Below are 13,283 nucleotides of genomic sequence, written 5' to 3'. Positions count from 1 at the left end.
GAGCAAGTGTGAAAGCAAAATTCAAAATGTTATATCAAGTGACCATTTCATTGTTGAAACCATGACCCAAAAGACATTTTCTCTTTTGAAACTTCATACATTATCCATATATGTTCTCAAAGGGAAGGAATACACAGGATTTAGGCTGAATTTTTTTTTCAGTATTTTGAGTTCCACCAGATTTATTTGAAGATCTCCTGTCCTGCATCCACCGCCCAATGCAGAAGGCCACACATAGGAGAACCAACATGAGAAGTTCACTTCTACAGCCTGATTATATCAGCATGAGAATATAATTTTCCTTTCATCATCAAAGGTTTTTACATCAGATTAACCAGCTCTCTTGCTTTCCCATGTTTTTCCCTAGTTTTTGTACCTTGAAATGGGTGTGCACTCTTTTCAGGCTTGATCTCCATCTTCCCACGTATTTCCAAACATATTCATCTGGGAAACATGTAAAGATCTTATTCGCGGCTTGTTTCATTGTTTTCAAATATCTGCCCTTGAAATTCAACTTCCACCACTGTCTCTCATATCCAAAGCTATGTGCTTGCAGAGGATTTCTGCTGAGAAATTTCACAGAAAGCTCTTATACTGCAGGTGAATGATGCCAGCAAGTCTTGACTGAATAGCTTAGGGAACAGTACGCAGCCAAATGACAGACATGACAAGGGAAAAGCGTATGCTCAATGATAGGACATGGCAGAGATCATCTGCCAAGCCCTGGCATATTTCATATCCCATTGAAAGTACATCCATGTGTAGATTGGCAAGCATTTCCATCCACAAATTCTGAGCAGTGAAGCCTTCAGAGAGAATATTGTGGCACACCAGGCCAAGAATATTCATCCTATTTAAAACTTGCCCTACAAGGTCCTCTGTGCCACTGAGGTCTCCATGGCAACGCCCAGCATTGTGACTCAGGTCTCCTACTGCACACTTGTGTCTTAGAACCTAAAGTCCAGCTCACAATGGTGCTCAGCCAATCGCAGCCCAGTGTGGTTTCCTGGCAACCACAAGCTTGTGGATTTCTGTGAACTGTTTCAGCCCAACTCTGCAGCTTTCCACCTCATACAACCACAGCCATTCCAATCATGCAGTATTTGATTAGCCTCTCTATGTTGCCTCAGAATTTTTTTTACAGTTGTAGTGATCAAGAAAATTTGACATATTTTGAGAAGTGGAGGGAAGTAATTGAAAGACCTTTTGGTCTGTCTGTGGTCGATGGGTTCCAAACTTGACTACCCCAGTCTTTTAAATTTTCAAACCTAGAGCCTAAAATCCACCTCACAGTGATGTTCAGCCAGTCTCAGCCCAGTGTGGTTGCCTGGCAACCACAAGCCTGTGGGTTTCTGTGAACAGTTTCTGCCCAACTCTGCAGCTTTCCACCTCATACAACCACAGCCATTCCAATCATGCAGTATTTGATTAACCTCTCTAAGCTGACTCAGAATTTTCTTTGAAGTTGTGGTGATCAAGCAAACTTGATATATTTTGACAAGTGGAGGGAAGTAATTGGCTCTGTCTTTAGCTCTGTTGGTGGTACATGGGGTCCAAACTTGACTAGCCCAGTCTATTCAATTTTCAAACTTAGAAAGCCAAATGTTTCAGGGGAGGAAAGAAAATGCCACAATGATTTGGGTTCTGCCAAGTTTCTGGTGGCTTGGGAAGCAAACCTGCAAACCATACATGCAGTCTCTGCTGGATTATTGCCACCATGGTAGTATCAGGTAGCACTAAAAGCCAGCAACCAGAAGATGAGTCCCAAAATGAAAGTGAATCCTTGCAGTGCATGAATATTTGGAGTGCCTGCTTCAACTATCCAGCTTCCTCGGGGTTCACTTGTCTGCAATCGCTATTTCAAGGAGGTCTGCAGCCATTCCAGCATAACCCTGAACACAAAACATGAGGTAGTAGCTCAATACCTAAACCAACATAATGCTAGATAGCTTATCACCAGCAGGTTTTCCCAGAATTCAAATGTAACATGGTGAAAGGGAAACCCTTAGAAAAGGCATGCAAATGCCCCTTTCCCTAAAATTCCCAGGTATTTTCTCATGGCATGGAATATTTAGACTCCACGACTCATGTAGTGAACCCAGGGACCTGGACCAAGTGTGTCTAGTTTTCTGTTGTCCTCTTCTTGGAAACAGCATCTTATGTAGTTGTTGAAAGAGGCCTTGAGATAAATTCGTAGCCCAAGATGGACTGGAACTCCCAAGGATCCATCCACCTCAGCCCCCAGATTGCTGGGATTATAGGCATGAGCGGCCATGCCAAGCATGTGCACAGAGATTCTTACATAATTTGTGAAATCCCACTACTGGTCTATAGGTAGCTTCTGTGCTTCAGACTTTAGGAATATGCCTCTCTTTGCTTTGGCTCCCCTTGTTCAGGTGTCCATTTCTATTGTGATAAGCTCCAAGGCCCCAGGCAAGGGGGTGGCTGCCCTTCCTCTGGTGTGTCCTTGGATGATTACAGCCCAGGTGAAAAGGGTTCAAATATATTGGATCCTGTGCATTTGAAGAGGAAATGAGTAAAGATTCATGAGTTAATGTGGACATGCCAGGGAATTGAGGGGCCATGATAGAGACAAAACTTCAGGCCATGGGCTGAAGGCTGAGGCTTCTGTACCTCTAGCTTCTTGAATAGTGGGCCTGCTGAGCAATTGTGGACTCTCAAATGTAATTATGAGAGAGGAATGAACTCCCAAAACGGAATGGAAATTTTCTTGTTTAGGCCTGGAACGCTATGGCCTGGAGCCCTGTGGTTCTAACTGGATGAGCAAAGTGTGGGCAGAGATCAAAGTAAAACACACACAATTTAGGGAACTCGATATTTAACCAGGCGTCCAGAGTAGTGGCAAACTGTACTTGTGTCAATTTGCTCAAATCCTGTCTTCACAAGAAAGTAAATTCCAGCACGACCAGTGACTAGAGGAGGACACATTTCAAAGGACTTGTAAAAAGTCCAACACTGAATTTAGCCCAACACTGAATTTAGATGAAAAGTAGCAGAGTCTGTTTGTCTTTCAAGTTTTAATAGGAGAAACTTATAACATGTAATAGCTGTTACATGAATAACTTCAGAGCTTTTGGAGAGGTCTGAATCTCTATGAGTGAGCGCTTCCCTGACTCACAAAGTTCAAAATAGTAAAACAAACAATTTGAAACACCAATCAACCAATAAAATACAAACACTAAGTCCAAAGGGGTTCCCTGGTTTTAAAACCACTTATGGAATGCACAACTAGTGAAGAGGCTTACTGTGCATTCTGCTTTACTCAGGCCCGGTACATGAGCAAGTGTGAAAGCAAAATTCAAAATGTTATGTGAAGTGACCATTTCATTGTTGAAACCATGACCCAAAAGACATTTTCTCTTTTGAAACTTCATACATTATCCATATATGTTCTCAAAGGGAAGGAATACACAGGATTTAGGCTGAATTTTTTTTTCAGTATTTTGTGTTCCACCAGATTTATTTGAAGATCTCCTGTCCTGCATCCACCGCCCAATGCAGAAGGCCACACATAGGACAACCAACATGAGAAGTTCACTTCTACAGCCTGAATATATCATCATGAGAATATAATTTTCCTTTCATCATCAAAGGTTTTTACATCAGATTAACCAGCTCTCCTGCTTTCCCATGTATTTCCCTGGTTTTTGTACCTTGAAATGGGTGTGCACTCTTCTCAGGCTTGATCTCCATCTTCCCCCGTATTTCCAAACATATTCATCTGGGAAACATGTAAAGATCTTATTCGGAGCTTGTTTCATTGTTTTCAAATATCTGCCCTTGAAATTCAACTTCCACCACTGTCTCTCATATCCAAAGCTATGTGCTTGCAGAGGATTTCTGCTGAGAAATTTCACAGAAAGCTCTTATACTGCAGGTGAATGATGCCAGCAAGTCTTGACTGAATAGCTTAGGGAACAGTACTCAGCCAAATGACAGACATGACAAGGGAAAAGCCTATGCTCAATGATAGGACATGGCAGAGATCATCTGCCAGGCCCTGGCATATTTCATATCCCATTGAAAGTACATCCATGTGTAGATTGGCAAGCATTTCCATCCACAAATTCTGAGCAGTGAAGCCTTCAGAGAGAATATTGTGGCACACCAGGCCAAGAATATTCATCCTATTTAAATCTTGAACTACAAGGTCCTCTGTGCCACTGAGGTCTCCATGGCAACGCCCAGCATTGTGACTCAGGTCTCCTACTGCACACTTGTGTCCTAGAGCCTAAAGTCCAGCTCACAATGGTGCTCAGCCAATCACAGCCCAGTGTGGTTTCCTGGCAACCACAAGCTTGTGGATTTCTGTTACCTGTTTCAGCCCAACTCTGCAGCTTTCCACCTCATACAATCACAGCCATTCCAATCATGCAGTATTTGATTAGCCTCTCTATGTTGCCTCAGAATTTTTTTTACAGTTGTAGTGATCAAGAAAATTTGACATATTTTGAGAAGTGGAGGGAAGTAATTGAAAGACCTTTTGGTCTGTCTGTGGTCGATGGGTTCCAAACTTGACTACCCCAGTCTTTTAAATTTTCAAACCTAGAGCCTAAAATCCACCTCACAGTGATGTTCAGCCAGTCTCAGCCCAGTGTGGTTGCCTGGCAACCACAAGCCTGTGGGTTTCTGTGAACAGTTTCTGCCCAACTCTGCAGCTTTCCACCTCATACAACCACAGCCATTCCAATCATGCAGTATTTGATTAACCTCTCTAAGCTGACTCAGAATTTTCTTTGAAGTTGTGGTGATCAAGCAAACTTGATATATTTTGACAAGTGGAGGGAAGTAATTGGCTCTGTCTTTAGCTCTGTTGGTGGTACATGGGGTCCAAACTTGACTAGCGCAGTCTATTCAATTTTCAAACTTAGAAAGCCAAATGTTTCAGGGGAGGAAAGAAAATGCCACAATGATTTGGGTTCTGCCAAGTTTCTGGTGGCTTGGGAAGCAAACCTGCAAACCATACATGCAGTCTCTGCTGGATTACTGCCACCATGGTAGTATCAGTTAGCACTAAAAGCCAGCAAGCAGAAGATGAGTCCCAAAATGAAAGTGAATCCTTGCAGTGCATGAATATTTGGAGTGCCTGCTTCAACTATCCAGCTTCCTCCGGGTTCACTTGTCTGCAATCGCTATTTCAATGAGGTCTGCAGCCATTCCAGCATAACCCTGAACACTAAACATGAGGTACTAGCTCAATACCTAAACCAACATAATGCTAGATAGCTTATCACCAGCAGGTTTTCCCAGAATTCAAATGTAACATGGTGAAAGGGAAACCCTTAGAAAAGGGATGCAAATGCCCCTTTCACTAAAAATCCCAGGTATTTTCTCATGGCATGGAATATTTAGACTCCACAACTCATGTAGTGAACCCAGGGACCTGGACCAAGTGTGTCTAGTTTTCTGTTGTCCTCTTTTTGGAAACAGCATCTTATGTAGTTGTTGAAAGAGGCCTTGAGATAAATTCGTAGACCAAGATGGACTGGAACTCCCAAGGATCCATCCACCTCAGCCTTCAGATTGCTGGGATTATAGGCATGAGCGGCCATGCCAAGCATGTGCACAGAGATTCTTACATAATTTGTGAAATCCCACTACTGGTCTATAGGTAGCTTCTGTGCTTCAGACTTTAGGAATATGCCTCTCTTTGTTTTGGCTCCCCTTGTTCAGGTGTCCATTTCTATTGTGATAAGCTCCAAGGCCCCAGGCAAGGGGGTGGCTGCCCTTACTCTGTTGTGTCCTTGGATGATTACAGCCCAGGTGAACAGGGTTCAAATATATTGGATCCTGTGCATTTGAAGAGGAAATGAGTAAAAATTCATGAGTTAATGTGGCCATGCCAGGGAATTGAGGGGCCATGATAGAGACAAAACTTCAGGCCATGGGCTGAAGGCTGAGGCTTCTGTACCTCTAGCTTCTTGAATAGTGGGCCTGCTGAGCAATTGTGTGCTCTCAAATGTAATTTGATGGGTTTTGTTTTAATTTATTTTCTTTTTTGCTTTGGTTTTTTACAAGGAAGGAACAGTACCATGGTTTGACGAAGCTGGAGTGTCTTACCTAAGAGAAATTTGAAAAAAGGGGCACTTCAGTAGCCAAGAATTTCTGAAATGTCCTTGGCATTTTAAAAACAGTGACATAAACTTCAGCGGGTCATTTCCATGTCTCTTTACAAAAGATTTTACCTCCTATTACATAGGAATTACTGTTTCTTTGAAAGGTCAACCTGCACTGAAATAAAGATAATCCCTCCTTTCCTCATTGGGCTTGAAACCACATCCTTTGTTACTTATATTTTCTTATGCAGAAACACTTGGAGATGAATACACCAAGAGTTTCCATTGGTGGAAATTCCACAGAGACACATGAAGTAATACTGCACAACTTCAAGTGAAGTGCACTGTCCCTTGACAATGGCAAGTCTGGGCAAACCTCTAGTAACTGAAAATCTTAGAAAGTCTGAAAGTGAGTGAATGAAAATGGGCCTCTCCACATTTGGACAGGGCCTCTCCTGAAGCACACATTTGTGGAAAAAGTAATTATGATAGACGAATGAACTCCCAAAACGGAATGGAAATTTTCTTGTTTAGGCCTGGAACGCTATGGCCTGGAGCCCTGTGGTTCTAACTGGATGAGCAAAGTGTGAGCAGAGATCAAAGTAAAACACACACCATTTAGGGAACTCGATATTTAACCAGGTGTCCAGAGTAGTGGCAAACTGTACTTGTGTCAATTTGCTCAAATCCTGTCTTTACAAGAAAGTAAATTCCAGAACGACCAGTGACTAGAGGAGGACACATTTCAAAGGACTTGTAAAAAGTCCAACACTGAATTTAGCCTAACACTGAATATAGATGAAAAGTAGCAGAGTCTTTTTGTCTTTCAAGTTTGAATAGGAGAAACTTATAACATGTAATAGCTGTTACATGAATATCTTCAGAACTTTTGGAGAGGTCTAAATCACTATGAGTGAGGGCTTCCCTGAGTCACAAAGTTAAAAATAGTAAAAGAAACAATTTGAAAAACCAATCAACCAATTAAATACAAACACTAAGTCCAAAGGGTTTCACTGGTTTTAAAACCACTTATGGAATGCACAACTATTGAAGAGGCTTACTCTGCATTCTGCTTTACTCAGGCCCGGTACATGAGCAAGTGTGAAAGCAAAATTCAAAATGTTATATCAAGTGACCATTTCATTGTTGAAACCATGACCCAAAAGACATTTTCACTTTTGAAACTTCATACATTATCCATATATGTTCTCAAAGGGAAGGAATACACAGGATTTAGGCTGAATTTTTTTTTTCAGTATTTTGAGTTCCACCAGATTTATTTGAAGATCTCCTGTCCTGCATCCACCGCCCAATGCAGAAGGCCACACATAGGAGAACCAACATGAGAAGTTCACTTCTACAGCCTGATTATATCAGCATGAGAATATAATTTTCCTTTCATCATCAAAGGTTTTTACATCAGATTAACCAGCTCTCTTGCTTTCCCATGTTTTTCCCTAGTTTTTGTACCTTGAAATGGGTGTGCACTCTTTTCAGGCTTGATCTCCATCTTCCCACGTATTTCCAAACATATTCATCTGGGAAACATGTAAAGATCTTATTCGGGGCTTGTTTCATTGTTTTCAAATATCTGCCCTTGAAATTCAACTTCCACCACTGTCTCTCATATCCAAAGCTATGTGCTTGCAGAGGATTTCTGCTGAGAAATTTCACAGAAAGCTCTTATACTGCAGGTGAATGATGCCAGCAAGTCTTGACTGAATAGCTTAGGGAACAGTACTCAGCCAAATGACAGACATGACAAGGGAAAAGCATATGCTCAATGATAGGACATGGCAGAGATCATCTGCCAAGCCCTGGCATATTTCATATCCCATTGAAAGTACATCCATGTGTAGATTGGCAAGCATTTCCATCCACAAATTCTGAGCAGTGAAGCCTTCAGAGAGAATATTGTGGCACACCAGGCCAAGAATATTCATCCTATTTAAAACTTGCCCTACAAGGTCCTCTGTGCCACTGAGGTCTCCATGGCAACGCCCAGCATTGTGACTCAGGTCTCCTACTGCACACTTGTGTCTTAGAACCTAAAGTCCAGCTCACAATGGTGCTCAGCCAATCGCAGCCCAGTGTGGTTTCCTGGCAACCACAAGCTTGTGGATTTCTGTGAACTGTTTCAGCCCAACTCTGCAGCTTTCCACCTCATACAACCACAGCCATTCCAATCATGCAGTATTTGATTAGCCTCTCTATGTTGCCTCAGAATTTTTTTTACAGTTGTAGTGATCAAGAAAATTTGACATATTTTGAGAAGTGGAGGGAAGTAATTGAAAGACCTTTTGGTCTGTCTGTGGTCGATGGGTTCCAAACTTGACTACCCCAGTCTTTTAAATTTTCAAACCTAGAGCCTAAAATCCACCTCACAGTGATGTTCAGCCAGTCTCAGCCCAGTGTGGTTGCCTGGCAACCACAAGCCTGTGGGTTTCTGTGAACAGTTTCTGCCCAACTCTGCAGCTTTCCACCTCATACAACCACAGCCATTCCAATCATGCAGTATTTGATTAACCTCTCTAAGCTGACTCAGAATTTTCTTTGAAGTTGTGGTGATCAAGCAAACTTGATATATTTTGACAAGTGGAGGGAAGTAATTGGCTCTGTCTTTAGCTCTGTTGGTGGTACATGGGGTCCAAACTTGACTAGCCCAGTCTATTCAATTTTCAAACTTAGAAAGCCAAATGTTTCAGGGGAGGAAAGAAAATGCCACAATGATTTGGGTTCTGCCAAGTTTCTGGTGGCTTGGGAAGCAAACCTGCAAACCATACATGCAGTCTCTGCTGGATTACTGCCACCATGGTAGTATCAGGTAGCACTAAAAGCCAGCAAGCAGAAGATGAGTCCCAAAATGAAAGTGAATCCTTGCAGTGCATGAATATTTGGAGTGCCTGCTTCAACTATCCAGCTTCCTCGGGGTTCACTTGTCTGCAATCGCTATTTCAAGGAGGTCTGCAGCCATTCCAGCATAACCCTGAACACAAAACATGAGGTAGTAGCTCAATACCTAAACCAACATAATGCTAGATAGCTTATCACCAGCAGGTTTTCCCAGAATTCAAATGTAACATGGTGAAAGGGAAACCCTTAGAAAAGGCATGCAAATGCCCCTTTCCCTAAAAATCCCAGGTATTTTCTCATGGCATGTAATATTTAGACTCCACAACTCATGTAGTGAACCCAGGGACCTGGACCAAGTGTGTCTAGTTTTCTGTTGTCCTCTTCTTGGAAACAGCATCTTATGTAGTTGTTGAAAGAGGCCTTGAGATAAATTCGTAGCCCAAGATGGACTGGAACTCCCAAGGATCCATCCACCTCAGCCCCCAGATTGCTGGGATTATAGGCATGAGCGGCCATGCCAAGCATGTGCACAGAGATTCTTACATAATTTGTGAAATCCCACTACTGGTCTATAGGTAGCTTCTGTGCTTCAGACTTTAGGAATATGCCTCTCTTTGCTTTGGCTCCCCTTGTTCAGGTGTCCATTTCTATTGTTATAAGCTCCAACGCCCCAGGCAAGGGGGTGGCTGCCCTTCCTCTGGTGTGTCCTAGGATGATTACAGCCCAGGTGAAAAGGGTTCAAATATATTGGATCCTGTGCATTTGAAGAGGAAATGAGTAAAGATTCATGAATTAATATGGACATGCCAGGGAATTGAGGGGCCATGGTAGAGACAAAATTTCAGGCCATGGGCTGAAGGCTGAGGCTTCTGTACCTCTAGCTTCTTGAATAGTGGGCCTGCTGAGCAATTGTGGACACTCAAATGTAATTTGATGGGTTTTGTTTTAATTTATTTTCTTTTTTGCTTTGGTTTTTTACATGGAAGGAACAGTACCATGGTTTGACGAAGCTGGAGTGTCTTACCTAAGACATATTTGAAAAAAGGGGCACTTAAGTAGCCAAGAATTTCTGAAATGCCCTTCGCGTTTTAAAAACAGTGACATAAACTTCAGCGGGTCAAGTCCATGTCTCTTTACAAAAGATTTTACCTCCTATTTCATAGGAATTACTGTTTCTTTGAAAGGTCAACCTGCACTGAAATAAAGATAATCTCTCCTTTCCTCATTGGGCTTGAAACCACATCCTTTGTTACTTATATTTTCTTACGCAGAAACACTTGGAGATGAATACAGCAAGAGTTTCCCATTGGTGGAAATTCCACGGAGACACATGAAGTAATACTGCACAACTTCAAGTGAAGTGCACTGTCCCTTGACAATGGCAAGTCTGGGCAAACCTTTAGTAACTGAAAATCTTAGAAAGTCTGAAAGTGAGTGAATGAAAATGGGCCTCTCCACATTTTGACACGGCCTCTCCTGAAGCACACATTTGTGGTAAAAGTAATTATGAGAGACAAATGAACTCCCAAAACGGAATGGAAATTTTCTTGTTTAGGCCTGGAACGCTATGGCCTGGAGCCCTGTGGTTCTAACTGGATGAGCAAAGTGTGAGCAGAGATCAAAGTAAAACACACACAATTTAGGGAACTCGATATTTAACCAGGCGTCCAGAGTAGTGGCAAACTGTACTTGTGTCAATTTGCTCAAATCCTGTCTTCACAAGAAAGTAAATTCCAGCACGACCAGTGACTAGAGGAGGACACATTTCAAAGGACTTGTAAAAAGTCCAACACTGAATTTAGCCCAACACTGAATTTAGATGAAAAGTAGCAGAGTCTGTTTGTCTTTCAAGTTTTAATAGGAGAAACTTATAACATGTAATAGCTGTTACATGAATAACTTCAGAGCTTTTGGAGAGGTCTGAATCTCTATGAGTGAGCGCTTCCCTGACTCACAAAGTTCAAAATAGTAAAACAAACAATTTGAAACACCAATCAACCAATAAAATACAAACACTAAGTCCAAAGGGGTTCCCTGGTTTTAAAACCACTTATGGAATGCACAACTAGTGAAGAGGCTTACTCTGCATTCTGCTTTACTCAGGCCCGGTACATGAGCAACTGTGAAAGCAAAATTCAAAATGTTATGTGAAGTGACCATTTCACTGTTGAAACCATGACCCAAAAGACATTTTCTCTTTTGAAACTTCATACATTATCCATATATGTTCTCAAAGGGAAGGAATACACAGGATTTAGGCTGAATTTTTTTTTCAGTATTTTGTGTTCCACCAGATTTATTTGAAGATCTCCTGTCCTGCATCCACCGCCCAATGCAGAAGGCCACACATAGGACAACCAACATGAGAAGTTCACTTCTACAGCCTGAATATATCATCATGAGAATATAATTTTCCTTTCATCATCAAAGGTTTTTACATCAGATTAACCAGCTCTCCTGCTTTCCCATGTATTTCCCTGGTTTTTGTACCTTGAAATGGGTGTGCACTCTTCTCAGGCTTGATCTCCATCTTCCCCCGTATTTCCAAACATATTCATCTGGGAAACATGTAAAGATCTTATTCGGGGCTTGTTTCATTGTTTTCAAATATCTGCCCTTGAAATTCAACTTCCACCACTGTCTCTCATATCCAAAGCTATGTGCTTGCAGAGGATTTCTGCTGAGAAATTTCACAGAAAGCTCTTATACTGCAGGTGAATGATGCCAGCAAGTCTTGACTGAATAGCTTAGGGAACAGTACTCAGCCAAATGACAGACATGACAAGGGAAAAGCCTATGCTCAATGATAGGACATGGCAGAGATCATCTGCCAGGCCCTGGCATATTTCATATCCCATTGAAAGTACATCCATGTGTAGATTGGCAAGCATTTCCATCCACAAATTCTGAGCAGTGAAGCCTTCAGAGAGAATATTGTGGCACACCAGGCCAAGAATATTCATCCTATTTAAATCTTGAACTACAAGGTCCTCTGTGCCACTGAGGTCTCCATGGCAACGCCCAGCATTGTGACTCAGGTCTCCTACTGCACACTTGTGTCCTAGAGCCTAAAGTCCAGCTCACAATGGTGCTCAGCCAATCACAGCCCAGTGTGGTTTCCTGGCAACCACAAGCTTGTGGATTTCTGTGACCTGTTTCAGCCCAACTCTGCAGCTTTCCACCTCATACAACCACAGCCATTCCAATCATGCAGTATTTGATTAGCCTCTCTATGTTGCCTCAGAATTTTTTTTACAGTTGTAGTGATCAAGAAAATTTGACATATTTTGAGAAGTGGAGGGAAGTAATTGAAAGACCTTTTGGTCTGTCTGTGGTCGATGGGTTCCAAACTTGACTACCCCAGTCTTTTAAATTTTCAAACCTAGAGCCTAAAATCCACCTCACAGTGATGTTCAGCCAGTCTCAGCCCAGTGTGGTTGCCTGGCAACCACAAGCCTGTGGGTTTCTGTGAACAGTTTCTGCCCAACTCTGCAGCTTTCCACCTCATACAACCACAGCCATTCCAATCATGCAGTATTTGATTAACCTCTCTAAGCTGACTCAGAATTTTCTTTGAAGTTGTGGTGATCAAGCAAACTTGATATATTTTGACAAGTGGAGGGAAGTAATTGGCTCTGTCTTTAGCTCTGTTGGTGGTACATGGGGTCCAAACTTGAGTAGCGCAGTCTATTCAATTTTCAAACTTAGAAAGCCAAATGTTTCAGGGGAGGAAAGAAAATGCCACAATGATTTGGGTTCTGCCAAGTTTCTGGTGGCTTGGGAAGCAAACCTGCAAACCATACATGCAGTCTCTGCTGGATTACTGCCACCATGGTAGTATCAGGTAGCACTAAAGCCAGCAACCAGAAGATGAGTCCCAAAATGAAAGTGAATCCTTGCAGTGCATGAATATTTGGAGTGCCTGCTTCAACTATCCAGCTTCCTCGGGGTTCACTTGTCTGGAATCGCTATTTCAAGGAGGTCTGCAGCCATTCCAGCATAACCCTGAACACAAAACATGAGGTAGTAGCTCAATACCTAAACCAACATAATGCTAGATAGCTTATCACCAGCAGGTTTTCCCAGAATTCAAATGTAACATGGTGAAAGGGAAACCCTTAGAAAAGGCATGCAAATGCCCCTTTCCCTAAAAATCCCAGGTATTTTCTCATGGCATGGAATATTTAGACTCCACAACTCATGTAGTGAACCCAGGGACCTGGACCAAGTGTGTCTAGTTTTCTGTTGTCCTCTTCTTGGAAACAGCATCTTATGTAGTTGTTGAAAGAGGCCTTGAGATAAATTCGTAGCCCAAGATGGACTGGAACTCCCAAGGATCCATCCACCTCAGCC

The sequence above is a fragment of the Cavia porcellus genome, unplaced genomic scaffold (assembly GCF_034190915.1).
Source record: "Cavia porcellus strain 051 isolate PalLab524CR breed Dunkin Hartley unplaced genomic scaffold, mCavPor4.1 scaffold_45, whole genome shotgun sequence".
In the NCBI taxonomy this organism is placed as follows: Eukaryota; Metazoa; Chordata; class Mammalia; order Rodentia; family Caviidae; genus Cavia; species Cavia porcellus.
This window is presented reverse-complemented; position numbering follows the sequence as displayed.